Below are 17610 nucleotides of genomic sequence, written 5' to 3' on the forward strand. Positions count from 1 at the left end.
GACCAGATCAAAATTCTTTACAAAAAATACAGAGTTTTTAAAATTATTTTTTTTTTAAAGTTAAGCTGAAAAGAATTTTATATATAAAATATAATTTTGAATAACTGCTGTTTAAAATTTTTTACAGTGTATTAAAATAAAAATGATTTTCTTATGTGTGTTTCAAAAAACGGACCAGTAAATTTTGTCCTGAGTTTCGTAAACCTAGATACAAACTTGTCCTTAAAACTTTTATTAGTAATTAATATTAAGGAAGCAAAAAGTACTATTGCGAAACAAAGTGAATGATTTTTGATAATAGTTAGTTAATAATTATAAAAATGGATTGAAAGAATTTTATTATTAAAACTTTTCTTGCCAAGTGCTATGAGTTGAGGTTAATGTGCTAAGTATTTTTCTTTTATACTTAAAGGGCAAAGTATTCAAATCATAGTCTCAAGTATCAAGAGTGTACGTAACTTTTACTTTACTAAACTTGCAGTTTAAAGCACAAAAGTGAGAGTGCCAAATATTTAATTTATAGTGTTAAGTATTCGAATTATTAATTTTCAAGTATCAAGTTTGTGTAATTTGAAGTAACGTAAGGAAAAAAAAATTCTTGTTGGAATTTTCTTGTAAAGTGAAAAGTATAAAAAACTTAAAATTTCATTAAAAGCAATATTTTCAAATGGCGAATTGTAAAAGTTTAAAAACAGTACTCGTTTTGATCTCACAATGGCATCTCTTCATCAGTGAGATAAAAGAGAATGGTTAAAAAAAAATATTAAAAAAAAGATGATTGAAATGCTATAGAGATTACAAAGGTTGGACAAAATTAAGTAAACACTTCTATACTAACACATTTTCTTATATTTCTCAAAAAATACTTACAGAAATATTTTATGACTTTTCAAGTGTCTAGGTCAGGGATGGGCAAACTTTTTTGGTTGTGGACCAAAACTCTATAAAAAAAAAATTTGGTGGGCCTAGTAAAAATTTCTAAAATAAAAATTCTAATTTCCGAAATAAAGGAAAGTCAATTCATCATTGAACGCATGGCACTTAGCGTTTTTTATTTGCCATTTTTGGGTTAAGAAATTTTACAAATAACTCAAAAAAGCAGTAGCCATTTTATGCATTTAATAATTTCACCATTATTCACAATGACGTTGTATGTGAGCAATCTTTCCATACGCAGTAAATAATGTTAGAACTCGCCCCGGCAGAAAAATCCGCTCGTTGGAACTTAAAAATGTGTAGTCTGCCTCATGTGAAGTACAATTCACCTATATTAGATTCCATATGTCAGCTTCTCGAGAAAGACAAACACTAGTTGGAGCTAATCTACGGCTATTCTATAAGGAACTTCTGCTTTCAACATTTTACTAATTGAAGCTGTCTGTGCTAACTATTTCCATCAATTTATGGCTTGTCGAACAAAAATAGAGAAAGTAAAAAGGTCATCAGTACTTTGTTAAAAAAGAAAGAACAAAAATAGCTTTAAACAAAGTAGATAAAAAAATGGACGTATAATGTATATTGTTTATATTCGCCACGGATCGGCAAGTTAAAATTCTGTCCGCGGGCCGGATAAAACCTTCCGGCGGGCCACAGTTGGCCCGCGGGCCGTAGTTTCCCCATCCCTGGTCTAGGTCATGCGATTTTTCATACATATCAATAAAATTTAAAGATCTGAGAGGTTTGAGGGATCAATAATAAATTAGGAATGAAAAAGAATGGTTTTGGATACCCTTTTCCAAAAAATATAGCAATAAGGTTATAACTAATATCATTTACATTGGTTATCATATGCAATAATTGCACAAAGTTTCGTAGGCCTAGCTTAAACATTCATGAAAATATCGACCTTATAGAAACTAATTTTTTTGCCTTTCGTTTTCGTCCAGTAATTACTGACATATTCAATAAAATTTTACTAACTTTTTAGAGTAATTTTTAATTAATAATAAAAATATCATTTTAAAATTTGAAAAAAAAAATAGTTAAAGGTTGCGCAAGGTTTGATAATTTAAATTAATACTGCGCATGTGCGGCAAAAGTTTTTTTTTATTTACTTTTTATTTTATTTTATACAGTCAAACCCCGCTATAGTGAACCTTCAAGGGAGCGAAATTTCGGTTTACTATAACCGGGAGTTCACTATATCCGTTCCTCAAACAATTTAACTAATGGTTCCCAAACTCCTTTTATTACACATTATTTAAATAAGGGACTGAAAAATAATATGTTGTAACAAAAAATGTGTTAAACTTTCATTTTTATTGCAAATATTGGCTTGATTACATCCATTTTCAATTATTTTGTTTATGTCCATCTTATCTTAAATGAAGCACGTTTTACGTTTTCTGGTCGCCGTAGTTTAATTTGTGACACATATTTGCAGGATTCTTTAACTGAACTGACAGTAAAAACGAGTTGAAATTAGTGTCTTATCTTCACAGATTAGTGTCCACCCCTTTGACCATTAATGAATAACTACGCAGTCAAATGCACTCTCTCTGATAGGAAATAAATATTGACCCCACTGGTCCCTTACAGTTGCAATATCTGCTGGTGTTGGCCTTTATTTAGGGATGGGAAAGTGAGATAAAAGAAGCAAACAAGAAAAAATGCTTATTGCTATATTCCATGTTATATATGGTTTTTTTAAATCGGTTTATGTATTTATTTTGAAGTAGAAATTTCAGAATTATTATAAAAAAATGAAAAGAAAAATTTAGTCGAAGACAGAAAAAAGTTCATTAATAACCGATTTCCTCTCTTCCTTTGGTTCACTATATCTACAAAAAAATAATATTATACTTGTATAGCAAGGCACGGGAGCAAACTTTTCGTTCACTATATCCGGGACTTCACTATAGCGGGGTTTGACTGTATATATATAAATTTGTTTTGAATTGTATTTGGTAACTTATGAAAAAAAGACCAATTCGAATGTATTAAAAATGAGAGTAAGATTTTAGCAATGCTAGCTTTTGGACTTTTTTAATGAAAGCTAAAATGATAAGAGGTTTTCCACCAATTACTTTTTGTACCATATAACAAAATTTAATATTAATGATAATACCCTAAAATGCAGTGGTATTAGGAACGAAAACACACATTCTAAAAGGAAAGGGATGCCGATGTCATCTTTAATAAATCTTGTTTAATAGTACAAAATAAAATTTGTGGAAAATCCCTTACTATTCACAGTTTTTCCTTCCAAATTCATAAAAACTTCTTAGAAAACAGCTAGAAAATTTTTAAATTTTCAAGATATTCAAGTAGAATTTTTTGGTTCAATCGTTTATCAAATACGATTCAGAACAAAATTATGAAGAAAAAGAAAAATATTTTGTATTAGTAAATAAATAAATAAAAATTAAAAGATATATAAAGAGAAAAGTTCTACACCTAATCAAATTCTGCAAATAAAAAGTTAATGAAAAATTAAAAGGGCCTTAATTATAATTATTCAAAAATTAATTAACTATTTACATTTGCTATTATTATACCTAAAACCCTTACTATTATGAACATTAAACAAAAGGCGCAATCCATTGGGAATAACAATCAATATTGGTTAATATTCCAACTCGTCATAATTATTCCCAGTGAAAGTTTTCCAAACGATAGTTAGACCATTAATATATGTATAAAAAATATTTTACGTGACATTCATTCTGAATATTTAACCGAAACCGTTATCAAGCATATCCTTTTGAACGTTCTTCACCCATTTGGAATCTTTTGTTCTACAAAACAGAAACAGAAGCAGCCATTGAAAAAAGGAACACCGGAAAACAACGAAACGATCAAAATAATGGCCGTTTATTTAAAAAGCATTACAATGAAGAAGTAGTTGTGTTAAAGGTATCAAAATGCAAAACTACACCCCACGACCTTGGATTCCAACTTGTCCCTGATTGCAGAAACTCTTTAATTTGAGTTTCCATTCATTTAACTTGTTTCTCTCAGCCTTTTGTAAATTAAAAGTTCTTTTTTGTCACATTTGTGTACGTTTTAGAAATAAAAATTATTAGAAATGCATTGAGTGGTATGTTTGTATAAAAAGGGAGTTTTTTTACTGGTGGTTGTCAATATCGCTTTTGCAGAGATCGTGAGTTTTTGTAGTGTAAGGAGCATTTTTTCCTGGATATTTTTTCCCACCTCCTCTCTTTATCCCCGAAGAAAATGAAGATAATCGTGGTATGTTCTTAAATAATTTTTCTCCTGGTTTTTGTCTTAAATTTATGCTTTATTTTGTTGCCAAGATATTTGACTTTAGAATTCTTTTTCGACATAATTTCTCATATTATTGTAGAAATCAGGACTTTTTCTTATATTTACCTCAAACAAAAAAAAAATACTTTCTTAGTGTATCTTAATATTTTAAAAACGTATTTTTAACTTTAGAACAGTTTTCCTCTAATAATATTAGAATACATTATGTATTAAAATACATAAGGAAACATTGCATTTTTTTCTTCATCTTTTATTCAGAAGTGTAAAAAGTGGGGTAAAAATAAAAGAAAACTAGGAGTCCTTATATTATATATTAAATATATTCTAAGCTATATATTCTACAGATTATACATATAGAGAATATATAATTTAGAATATATTCTAAAATTATCTATGTATAATATTCTCAAATTTAAAAGTTTGTGTTAGAAATCTAAGGAAACCTTACAGGGAAAATTGAAATACAGTGAAAATTGAAAATTGTTGATCATGATTTAGTTTTAAAACATGATCAACTTCTGCCTTCCTTTACTTTATTCAAAAATTTAAAATTTAGTGTTATGAGAAAATTTACTATGCCAATCTTTTTATATTTTTTCTATTACTAGAAAATAATAGGTTACATAACAAATGGCTTGACATGTATTATTTTTATTAAAAATAATAAAAATAAATGAGCAAATATGGAGTAATAATTTAGCATAAGACAGATTTATATCATTCCTATTTGTTAGCAGCTTTTTTTGGAACACAAGTTTTTCTGCAGCTTGTTTTTATAAATGGCAGATTTTAGGAAAATTTAATTAGTTTTCAATTTTACAATTTGTTGGTGAACAAAGCAAAGGATAACATTTAATTAGTAGTACAAAAACCGCTGTTTAGAAGTAAAAAAATTTTTATAAATTTTTCACTTAATAAATATCTCATAAATAACTTAATAAATTATTTTTATCTATGTTTTATACTTAGTTTACTTTAAGAATGGTAAAATATTCTACTGCTGCGGTTCATAAACGGTGCGAAATTTGAGAACGATTTTTAACTAAATCTAAAAAATTTCATCTATTCTTAATATTAGGCCTAACAATGTTCGCTTTCTCTTAAAGCAAATATCGTTGCTTTTATTAATTTTAAACGATATGGTATTGATATGAATAAATTTTTAGGGCGTCTCATTTTGCATAATACTAATACTGGTACATTATTTAGTTTCTTTAAAGTATTTTGAATTTTATTATTCGAGTATCATTGCATTTGAATTGGATATCTCATTGACACATTTAACCTTACGACTTCGTCTGCTTTTGCTTTTTCTGTTCTTTTTCCTTATGATATTTTAATATACAAGTAATTTGCACTTTTCAAACATTTTTATATTTCTCCCAGAATAGTTTTTTTTCTGCGAATCTTATCTGTTTTGATATGTCTTAAAAATGAATATTGCCCAACTTGAACTATGTTACAAAAATATATCAAATTTATTTAAAGACATAGAAAAATTATTAAACGAGATCAAAATTAAATTACGCATTGAATACGTTAAGAGGAGTTCAAATGAAGATATTGAATGTGTAGGAAGAGGAAGCATATCAAAATAAAAAAAAATTATAAAAAATTAGTTTTTCCTCCTTTTAATTTGCAAATAATGTAGGACCTAAACACATTTTTGTTTTCGAAAGCAAAAAACGGTCACTCCGGAATGATTTTACTTCGAGAAGGGGTGATATGCTGCAATGTGCATTTTTTGGAATTTTTAGTCATGCATCAATCCTTGCAAAAAGTAAACAACCTATCATATATTTTTTTTCTCGAACTTCAATTATTTTTTTCAAGAAATCGAAACAATCCTATCTGATTCACAAATATGTGGGAAATGTTCAAATATTAAGATGAAACTAGTTAATGCACTTTAACACAAAACAAGAAAATTTCAGATCATTTGTTTATTCGAAAAGAATACAAAGCACAAAAGAAATGGATCTTAAGCTATGAGTGCTGAAATAAAATACATATTTATGCATTTCTACATTAACTTCAGAAATTATTTACGCTTGGTGAATTAGACGAAATGACCACAAGTTTTTATAACAATCTTAATTCTTGCATGTGAGCTACAAAAACATACCGACTGCTGTCGTTTTCTTTTTTACAACAGGATAATTTTATTCTTTTCGGTATCATCAAACAACTACCATTTTTATGAAATCTAGCACAACTGAGATACTTTTTTATACCATAAAAAAAGTACATCAGGAAGATAGTAAGGAATCTTGTGTTGTCGCCTTTCATTTACGATAGAACAATTTTTTTCGCTCTAAAAAAGGGAATTTTTAAATTAAGCAAGTTGGCATAAAATAATTTGATCATTATACTTATTATGCTTTTGAGCGTGTCTGGAATTTTATTTCAAGAAAAAGGATTAATTTCTCTTTTAGCTTAAAAAATGTCAGTAGTTTTTTTTTGTCACTTTTGGAAGAAGAAAAAAATGCGTGCTACTTAAAACTTTTCAAAAATCCTGAAAAATATTATAAGTTAAAACAAAAATGCTATTTTTAGGCTGCTTTTAAGGATTATTCAGTAATAACACATTTTATTCAGATGCCTGAGTAGTGAAACAAAATATAACAACACAAATAAAAACCTGAGTTTGTTGCTTCTGTTTTCTAGGATTAGTTCATGAAAAAACTAATAAAATTGGATGATCTAGGTGCATATCCAGAACGATATTTTGATTTTATTTTCTTCTTAATCGAAAACATTTGTTCGCAAACATACAACATTTACTTACATCAAAATCGTGTAAAATTCGTGTAAAACTCAATACAGAAGACAATAGAACTCCTGGATCAAGCATTGAGACAAACTAGTCTTCGTGATGGAGGACTTTTTGATGGAACTAACTCGCATTTGTGTTACATGGAGAGAGAAAACACGAAAATTTCCCACTGTTAGCCCGATGGCAAGGGAATTCTAGCTAATGATCCGTTAACCAATGAGGATATTTTACGTCAACACTGTGGTCAGTGCTAGCTGAGAGCAGAATTCATATCAACGAGCCACCGCTGGGAAAAGAATTCTAATAAATAGAAGTAGAAGTACCCTCAGGTTCAAGCTTATGCATCAACATTCTATCAAAAACGTATAACTGAATTAGAATCAAAATCATGTTACAATTTGGCGTTACATGGTGAGAAAAACCACGAAAACCTCCCCGATTAGCCCTGCAGCAAGGGGATTCTAATCCATAATCCGTCAACCACAGAGGATATTTTAAATCAACATTATGATCGATGCGAGTTGAGAGTAGAATTCGTATCTACCAGTCACAGCTGGTATTCGAACCTAGCTGACCTGATTGGGAGGCGAACGCTCTATCCCCTGAGCCACAAAGGCTCATATGTAATATTTTGGTGTTATTTACCAAACAATAAATAAAAACAGTACTTATCTGTTTCGAGGGGGGGGGAGTCGTAAAATCACCATTATATCATTGACACCCGAGATGTTTAAGTAATTTTGATAATAGGTACCTAAATACTAACATAGGTACTGTGGTAGTGTGTGCATTTCCTTCTACCCCCCAAAAAGATAAATACCAAAAATACTTATTATAATTTCTTACATTATTAAGAAATAATGCTTATTATGTAGCTTATTATATGCTTATCATACAGCTCATATAAGAAATAATATTATAATTTCTTACATATTTCGAAAGGCAACAAAGCTTTACTTTTAAATCGACTGATTTTAATATATATATTGTCTTTTTTTTCAGTTTCTCATTGTATTGTTGGCTCTTATTGCTGCTGTTCTAGCAGGTGCAAAGTCTTGGCACTATCCATATCATTCCCATTACCCATATTACCCTTACTATTGGCCTTATTATGGAAAATATCCTTACTACTATAGTTGGCCTTATTATTATGGAAAGTATTGGTGGTGAAGAAAGGAAGAATATTAACTGGTAAATATTTTTTTTAATAAAACCGCAAATTATTATTTATTGCTTATAATCATAACAGTAAATTAGAAACAGGTATTTTGCACGCTTTTTACATTATTTGAATGAGTAATAGTGTCATCTTGACTTATTCGGGTGTGATGATTTTAAATTTTAAATTAGTTTTGTTCCAAAAGCTACAGATTTTATTTTTTAAACAGCATTTTCAGTCTATTTTTTTTTGTCGAAATGTATATGTTTAAAAATATTATATATAAAAGAGGGTCATATAAATCAAGTGACAAACTTCGAGGGGAGTTAAGACAAATTATCAGAATTAAAAATGGATAAAAAAAAAGGCCGTCGTACGTGGCTAGGGTCGATTTTTCTATTATGACCTGCGCAGAAGAACACTGGGAAACATATTATAATAAAGCAGCCCCCCTAGTAACGTATGACGACATTTCCGAGCTTCCTATGCAATTTTAATCCTGATGATGTGCCCCAACTCCCCTAGAAGTTTGTTGCAACATTTATGTTATAAATAACGTTTTTAAACTTGTACATTTCGACGAAAAGCAGACTAAAATTGTCATTTAAAAAAATTTTAAAAAATGTAGCTTTGAGAGAGAAATCAATTTCAGATTTGAAATCAGCGATACGAAAGTAGCGAAGATCTAATGAAAAAAATTCCCGCAAAATTTTTTTTCTCCAGTGCAATGAATTATCCCACATTAATAAAAGGTAAATTATTATCAGTCATAGATTAAATCGTAATTTAAGCAGCTACAAAAATTTATAAATATTTATTAAGTATTATGCATTGCAAAATTTTCTGAATAATTCTCTTCGCTCAATATTTGAAAATTAATGGTACTAAAAATTTTGTTTTAAATTTTTCTCTAAAAATTTATTCACACATATAATATTAACTCACTGTGGTGCTTTGATATAAAATCTCTTTCCAAAGCAGCCTACAAAGGCTGTTAAGTGGTAGGGGCTGTTATAATTGATTAGGCGGAAGTTTTATTGAAATAAATTAACTGTTTAAATTCAACTATCCTTCTTTTTTTAAATCTGATGCTTTAAAATATACCCTGAAAACGAGAATTTAGAACCATTAATCGAAAAATCATTATCATAATCATTATTCGAAGCCATTATATACTGAGAAAAAGTATGATTAAAGCTGTGGTGAAATTAAACGCGTTTCTGATTGTATGAGAAAACCAAAAAACTCGATAATTTTTACAGAAGAGCTTTGATAATCATTTTGGTAAAATAAACAATAAAATATGGCTTCATACTATGTGATAAAAATTGGCAAACGTGATAGTTTTATGATAATCCATTTATTCGGTTAAATTTACAATTCAATTTTAAGTTGTTTTCACTGAATATGTGGTAATAAGAACAATAATTTTTAAAACCAGAAATTCCACTAAACTGTTACTATATGAAAGGAAGAATGGCTGAAATACCGTATATTTTCGTAACAAATAATATTTTTTTCTTTTTATTATTTATTCATTTTTAAATCAGAAATGTAATTACTATGCAGTACGGTAATTTTACCAGACTTTTTTTCTGCTCCATGAATTCCAAAAAGAAGAAAATATGCCTGGCTCTACTTATAGCTTAAAATTTAACCATTTTTAGGAAATGTGAACTACGCATAATATAATTAGTAGGAAATTTGTATAGTAACATATGATTTAATTATTTAAAGATTTCCCTAAAAGTGCACAAAAAGTTTTGAGAATTGCATATCAGAAAGAATAAAATTCTTCAAATAAAATTAAAATAGCAAGTGTTATTCAGTATCATAATATAAATTTTTAGATAACTGAGTGAATTTTTTTATTAATTTTAGTGACAGTAGTTATGTTTTACTTATTTTTTTTGCTATCAGTTATTTTATCCTGCATTGCTTAACTTTAAATTTGTTAATTACACTCTATAACAAAAAAAATCGACGCACCAAGAACGCACTAAGACGCGCAAAATCGACGCTCGATCAGGCTGGAATGATGCCGACTGGGGACGTATAGTCTTTAGCGACGAATCCCTCTTCCGTGTCCTGACGATCATCGAAGACGTGTTTGGAGGCGCACAGGGTAGAGGGGGGATCCTGCCTTCACTATTGCACGCCACACCGGCCCTCAACAAGGCATTATGGTCTGGGGTGCCATTTCCTTTGACAGCCGGATCCCTTTGGTCGTCATTAGAGGTACACTTACTGCACAGGGGTACGTCGACGAAATCCTAAGACCTGTTTTGCTACCGTTCCTCTTGCAGCAGGACAATTCCAGACCACATACGGCACGTGTTGCTATGAACTGTCTGCAAGCTTGTCAAACTCTTCCTTGGACAGCCAGATCACCAGATTTCTCTCCCATCGAGCATGTCTGGGATATGATAGGAAGGCGAGTGCATCTGGCACGGAATGTTGATGACTTCGTTCGACAATTGGATCGAATTTGGCAGGAAATACCGCAATAGACCATCCGGGAGCTTTATCGGTCTATGCCACGCCGTGTGGCAACTTGTATCCAGGCTAGAGGCGAGTCAACACCTTATTGAACTTGTTACTGTAACTCTGCAATAAATTATTCAATTGTTCTGAAAATTTTTAATCATTTACTATTCTGTACATTGTCTTCATATCCACCAATTTTCGTTTCAATCGGATAACTCCTTCTTGGTGCGTCGATTTTTTTGTTATAGAGTGTATTTTGACAAATTATCTTACTAGCTATTTAAATTGACCATGCTATGGGAAATTCCAATGATAAAATGAAGAAAAATGACATAGATACGATTTTCAAAGAGATTTTCGCGAGTGAAACTCTGACGCCAGCTGTCACGGAAATGTTTTATCGCTTGAGAAAAAAGTTGACTGCTTTTCCTTTATTTCTCTTAAAACTGACACTAATTTTTTTCTTCCTTTTTTTCAGAAGATTATGTGATACTGGAATCAAGTTTTGAATTCGACCGACCTTCGAGAAAACTTCAAAATAAATTCGACCAAAAACAATTAGAAAATTGTCTTCTACTCTGCTCATTTGTAACTAATCATTTTGATACAGTTTAAATAAAATTGTTTTGTAAGTAACTCACTTAACTGTGAAAAAATCTTCAATTATTCAGTTTGGTATTCATTATTTTTATAGGATGGAACGATATTTTAAAAATAATACTCAGCAAAACGTTTACTTAATAAAAAGGTCATAAAAAGAAATGAAAAATATACGCACTGCATTGACTTTAAAAATGCAAATTATACAAATAAAATAAAAATTGAAAAAAAAAACCACACTAATCAAATGAAGTAATGTTATTAGCATTTTCTCATTTATATTTCTATGCAGGATGTTCCGTAATATTTAATTTTAGAATTTTTCTCAAAAATGAAATAAATAAAAAAAAACATTTTTTATCACAAATAAATATTTACGTGAATAAAAAACAAAAACAAGTTTAAATAGGCAAAGAAATAGGCTGAAATGTTTTTAGTACCACTTTCATTACTAGCGATTCATTCGATTTCTATGACTTTTTTTTCCCTTTTCTTAAATATTGATTTGTAATAGACATACTACCTGAAAAAACTGTTAGAAATATGTGCTATTGCGTAAAACACTGTATATCTTTAACGCCCATCATTGCTCAAATAGCTATTATTAAGTAAATAAAATTCGTAAATTTATAATAAATGGCGTTAAACCATTTGGAGGATTATTTTAAAAATCTTGTCTGATTTTTTTTTTTAAAAGTTGGAATATCTGTAAAATTTAGAGACACAACGAGATGCGTCAAAATCTACCAGGTTTAAAAAAATTTGAGATTTAAAAATAAAAATGGATCATATATATTTACTAAAAATTAAAATATTATGTGCATTATGTAATTAATATGTAATTACGCAAACTATACTCTTTTCTTCATGGTATTGCAAACAACAACAAAAAAAAAACATCAAGTCTGAAAAAAAATTACAATAATAATAATAAATAACTTTTTCATAACAATATGAAAATGTCGCTTGCCACAAATAAAAATAAATAAATAAAAAAGACTTTCCAATAAATTGAAAGCATAATTCTTGCTGGCCCAGATAAACTTTAAAAAAATAAATGCCTACAAATAATTTTCACCAATTTTATGTTGACAAAATATTTCCTATGAGTTTATTTGAGCCGTGATGACTCAGGGGATGGAGCGTTCGCCTTCCAATGAGGTGAACCGGGCTCGAATCCCAACGATGGCTCGTCGATACGAATTCCGCATCCGGCTTGCACCGACCACTGTGCTAAAGTAAAATATCTCCAATGGTAGACGGATCATTGGTTAGAGTCCCCTTGCCGTCAGGCTAACCGTTGGAGGTTTTCGAGGCTTTCCTCTACATGCAACGCAAATGCGGGGTTGCTCCAGCAAAGTCCTCCTCGAAGGCAAATTTCTCCCAATACTTGATCCAGGAGTTCCCTTGTCTTCTGGATTGGGTTCAAAATTACAAGGCTACGGAGTTGAACATTAGTAGTCGCAAACCCAAAAAATTGGGTCGGTTGTTCAACGACGGTTATGAAATAAAATATGAGTTTATTTTAAGCCACTCCTAAAAAAAAACTGCGAGATCTAGTAAGAATTTTTTTTTTCGCTTCCAGAAGCAGGCGGAAAAAAAAATATTGCTTTTAAGATATATCAAGAATTTTTAGCTTTCATGCTTCAGGACCTATTGCTTAAAAAAAAAAAAAAATTGAGGAAGTTCACATAATATTGTTTTTACACATGAGTCAGATGTAAATATTATATTGCATAACTTCAGTAAAATTGCTTTATAACCTCGATATATTTCAAAATATGAGTAAAGTTGAACTGCAGCGTAATGCGAACGTAAATGATGAATAAAAAATAAGTTATAACATGTTTGTCATTGAGAAAGCAATAAAACAGGTTTCATAACTAGGAAGATGAAAGGAGAATATGAAAAATAAGAGACAAATTATATCTTCTATGAAAAATGGTTAAATTAAAATAGTTTTTAAAAATTACAGTTATTGTTGACACAGTTTCTTTTATACGGTGTTTTGCAGACATGCTAGGTATATTTTATTTTTGAAGAATAAAGTTGAATGAAATATCGATCTAGATTTATATAAGACTTAAATGTCTGTAATACGGAAAGGATGATACACATTTTCAGTATATTCTTGGAAATAAAATCTGTGGTATTTTTTTCTTTTCTTTTTCTATAATGTGGTAATCTTTTATATAATCTGATAGGTATTTTTTTTGTATAATCTGATTGGAAATGTTTTTCTATAGTCTGATTAGTAATTTTTAAATAATCTGAAATTTTTTTTATTAGATTATATTATTTGATACAAAAATTTCTTGAATTATCTACATTGTAAAAATTTCGGATCACATTGGGTGCATCATCCATAAAATCCATTTCACCGTAAAATTCACTTTTCCCCCAAAATCCATTTTTAATGTAAAATATTATAGCGCAATTTTTACAGTAATATTTAATTAATTAGAATGATTAAGTCATTTTACGGTAATTATTACGGTGAAAATTATGGTACTTAAAAAAGTTTTAGCTCACCAACTTGTTCCGGTAAAAACTACTGGTGTGTCGGTACTTTTTACCGTAATTTGGTCCGTAATTTTTTACTGTGTACTTTGAGATCTTTTTGTTTCTTCAGTGTGGGGTCTAGCACTTATGAACTTTCATAGGTTACTCTTATTGGCGCCCATCTCACACGTATAATAACATTCTTTTCGCTTAACATTTCTTACTAGTGTTTTTTCCCCTTATTATTCTGATTAAAATAATTTTATCCTAAAAGGCATGAAATTATTATTTTTTGAAATTGTTACTTTTAACATTATTGTAGGATACGTTTCCGAAGCACATAATTGTAGCCTTGTGAGATTTAAACTGAAGAAAAGCTTATGTATTTTAAAAGCTATTGAACTTTTTTAAAAATCAATGTGGCGAGTTTTTTCTAGCTAGAAGAAAATCAATGAATATTAGCAATTATTTGTGAAAAATAATGCAGCTTAGGAGTACTTTTTTAAACATTAAAAAAGTAGTTCGAAAACACTTCGTATTTTCTCGTAACTGAATCTTTTCTTCATATTTACGTTTTGCGCCATTTTTAGAATCGATATAGAGAAAATGTAGGCAAGTGAACAGACATAATTCATTAATACAAACTCGCGGTAGTTACAAAAATAGTATCAATTGGTATAAATTGGAACGCTATTTCGTGTGATAGCAGAGCCTTCAAAAAATAGCTTTAATTGTCTTATCCGTTTCATATATATATATTAGAAAAGCAAATGTAATGATTTAGTAATATGAATTAAAGTGGACTCTTCGGGATGTTTTTACAATTTTTCATATGGTTACAACTGTTTCAAAAAAGTATTTCGAAAATACGAATTAGGCACTAAAATTTGCCAGGAAAAAAATTGTATTTATATTTAAAATTTAATTATCTTATTTAGTCTAAATTGTATACATTTCATTGAGCTTTGTTTGTCTTATCCTCTTCAAATATATATTTCAGAAATGCAAATGTTTTCGTGTGAATTAAAGTGGACTCTTCGTTTTTGTTACGTTTTTACAATTTTTCATATGCCTACATGTGTTTCAAAAAAGTATTTCAAAAATATAAATTAGATCATTTTTGCTCTAAAATTTGATAACAAAAAGATTCTATTTATATTTAAAATTTAATTATCTTTAATTAAGCTTTAATTCTCTTATCAAATATATATTCAACAGAAATGCAAATGTATTGGTTTAGTAATATGAATGAAAGTGGACTCTTCGTTTTCGTTACATTTTTACAATTTTTCATATGGTTAAAACTGTTTCAAAGAAGTATTTCGAAAATATAAATTAGACTATTTATGCTCAAAAATTCGACTTGGAAAAAATAATGTTTACATTTAAAATTTAATTGTCTTATTTTGTATAATACTAATTAGTCTAACTTTAACTAAGCTTCAATTGTCTTATCCACTTTAAATATGCAAATGTATTGGTTTAGTAATATGAATTAAAGTGGACCATTTGTTTTCGTTACATTTTTACAATTTTTCGTATGACTACATCTGTTTCAAAGAAGTATTTCGAAAATATAAATTAGACTATTTTTGATCTAAAATTCGATAGGAAAAAAATTCTATCTTTATTTAACATTTAATTATCTTTAATTGTCTTATCAAATATATATTCAAATATATATTTCGTAAATGCAAATGTATTCGTTTAGTATTATGAATGAAAGTGGATTCTTCGTTTTCGTTACATTTTTAAAATTTTTCATAGGGTTAAAACTGTTTCAAAGAAGTATTTCGAAAATATAAATTAGGTTATTTATGCTCTAAAATTCGACTTGAAAAAAATAATGTTTAAATTTAAAATTTAACTATCTTATTTGTATAATATTAATTAGTCTAACTTTAACTAAGCTTCAATTGTCTTATCCATTTCAAATATGCAAAAGTATTGGTTTAGTAATATGAATTAAAGTGGACTCTTCGTTTTCGTTACATTTTTACAATTTTTCGTATGGTTACAACTGTTTCAAAGAAGTATTTCGAAAATATAAATTAGACTATTTATGCTCAAAAATTCGACTTGGAAAAAATAATGTTTATATTTAAAATTTAACTATCTTATTTTGTATAATATTAATTAGTCTAACTTTAACTAAGCTTTAATTGTCCTATCCACTTCAAATATATTGGTTTAGTAATATGAATTAAAGTGGACTCTTCATTTTCGTTACATTTTAACACTTTTTCATATGGTTGCAACTGTTTCAAAGAAGTATTTGGAAAATATGTATTAGGTTATTTATGCTCTAAAATTCGATAGGAAAAAATATTCTATTTATATTTAAAATTTCGATGGAAACAGATAAACTAAAATAACGTAAAATTGTTATTATAATACTAATGTTTCAAATAGTACATTCATACCACATGTAAAATGTCAAGTATTTCCTCATAAAATCCTAATTATTGTATCATAATAATAATAGAGTTTTGCTTCAGTAGTGCATTCTCTTAACCAATTTTGATTACATTAACATTCTCATATTTTTTACATAAAAACTCGGGAGGTTTTTCCTTTCCTCAATCACGTTTGTTGTACACTAATCTTTTGTTTCATTGAAATATGCGTTCTCTACCCTCCAAATTTTAATACAAATAAACCAAGGACGTGAGATTTGTGATATTTTTTCTCTTCCTTTTTTTTTATTACAATCAGAAAGAAGACAAATAAAGCGGTACTCTTTGTTGTAACCCTTGAAAAAATTATTGTGCCGCCAATTTGCACACCAAAATAAAGATCTCAGAAATAATGAAGCATAAAAAGAATAATTTGTATTGTTTCTTCTTTATTTTTTTGGCGAGTTGAAAAGGGTGACAAAAATTAATAGAGAGGAAAGTCTGAATTAAACATAAAAAAGTTACACTTGGAATATATAAGTTTACTGTTATGTCTATCTCTTGTATACTACTAAAAAAAATTAGTTAATTAAAAACAATATACTTAATTATACATTAATAAGAATTATATATTAAAGTATTCGACAGCGGTTGGCACAATTATTTTTTTTTGAAAATAGCCTCAATTATTTATTTAAATTTATTTTAGCTAAGAGGACGTCCTGACATTATAAATCTAAAGTAAACTTTAAAAGTTTTTTAAATAGTTTTTTTTTCTTTTTTAAAAATGTGTGCATAAGAACTATAAATATTTTACATCACGCCAACAATTCTATAACTAATTGTAATGCATAAATATCAGAATATTTTTTTCCTTTGATCAATAACATTATTATCTGTGTTTTGAACGAAACTCTTCAAAAAAGTTGTAATATACAATAAAAAATATGTTGTTCAGTATTAATTTTTTAAATAAAAATTCTAAAATTTCTTACTTTAAGCATGATAACAATAATAAATTCACATTGAGACCTTAGCTTTCAGTTCAAAAAATAGCTAATGTTATATAAAATATACATACAAACTTTCAAGGAACCCTATAGTAAATTTTTTTGTAAGGCGGGTTAGTGTAAAGATATATTCTCGAAATCAATGTTGTTTTGAAAATGCATTTAAAGTAGGTTATTGCTATCTTGTTTTGTTTGTTAGCATGCGAAAAAAACAGTCACAACTTCGATTCTGCATATCGGAGAACAAAACTTTTAAAAAATTTAAAAAGCTAATAAACAAAAATTCAAATATAACATTAAAAAAAAGTCGAAATTTACTCCAAAATTGCTGATTTTCATCCCCCGAATACCTTAACTCAAAACTACAGTCAAAATTCTATATATATATATATATATACAGTCAACCTCTGCTTAACGAAGTCTCTAAATCCAGATAGTATGTTCGTTATATAG

At 28.5% G+C, this 17610-nt stretch overlaps 1 long non-coding RNA gene across 1 annotated transcript; it reads left to right on the top strand.

Moving 5' to 3' along the window:
- Positions 1 to 4057: 4057 nt before the first annotated feature.
- LOC107438433 (uncharacterized) lies at positions 4058 to 11289 on the top strand. Its single transcript, XR_001583365.3, has 3 exons — positions 4058 to 4191; positions 8006 to 8194; positions 11128 to 11289. It is a non-coding gene; the product is annotated as an uncharacterized lncRNA (long non-coding RNA).
- The last annotated feature ends 6321 nt before the right edge of the window (positions 11290 to 17610 follow it).

Source organism: Parasteatoda tepidariorum, chromosome 10, assembly GCF_043381705.1.
Source record: "Parasteatoda tepidariorum isolate YZ-2023 chromosome 10, CAS_Ptep_4.0, whole genome shotgun sequence".
NCBI lineage: Eukaryota > Metazoa > Arthropoda > Arachnida > Araneae > Theridiidae > Parasteatoda > Parasteatoda tepidariorum.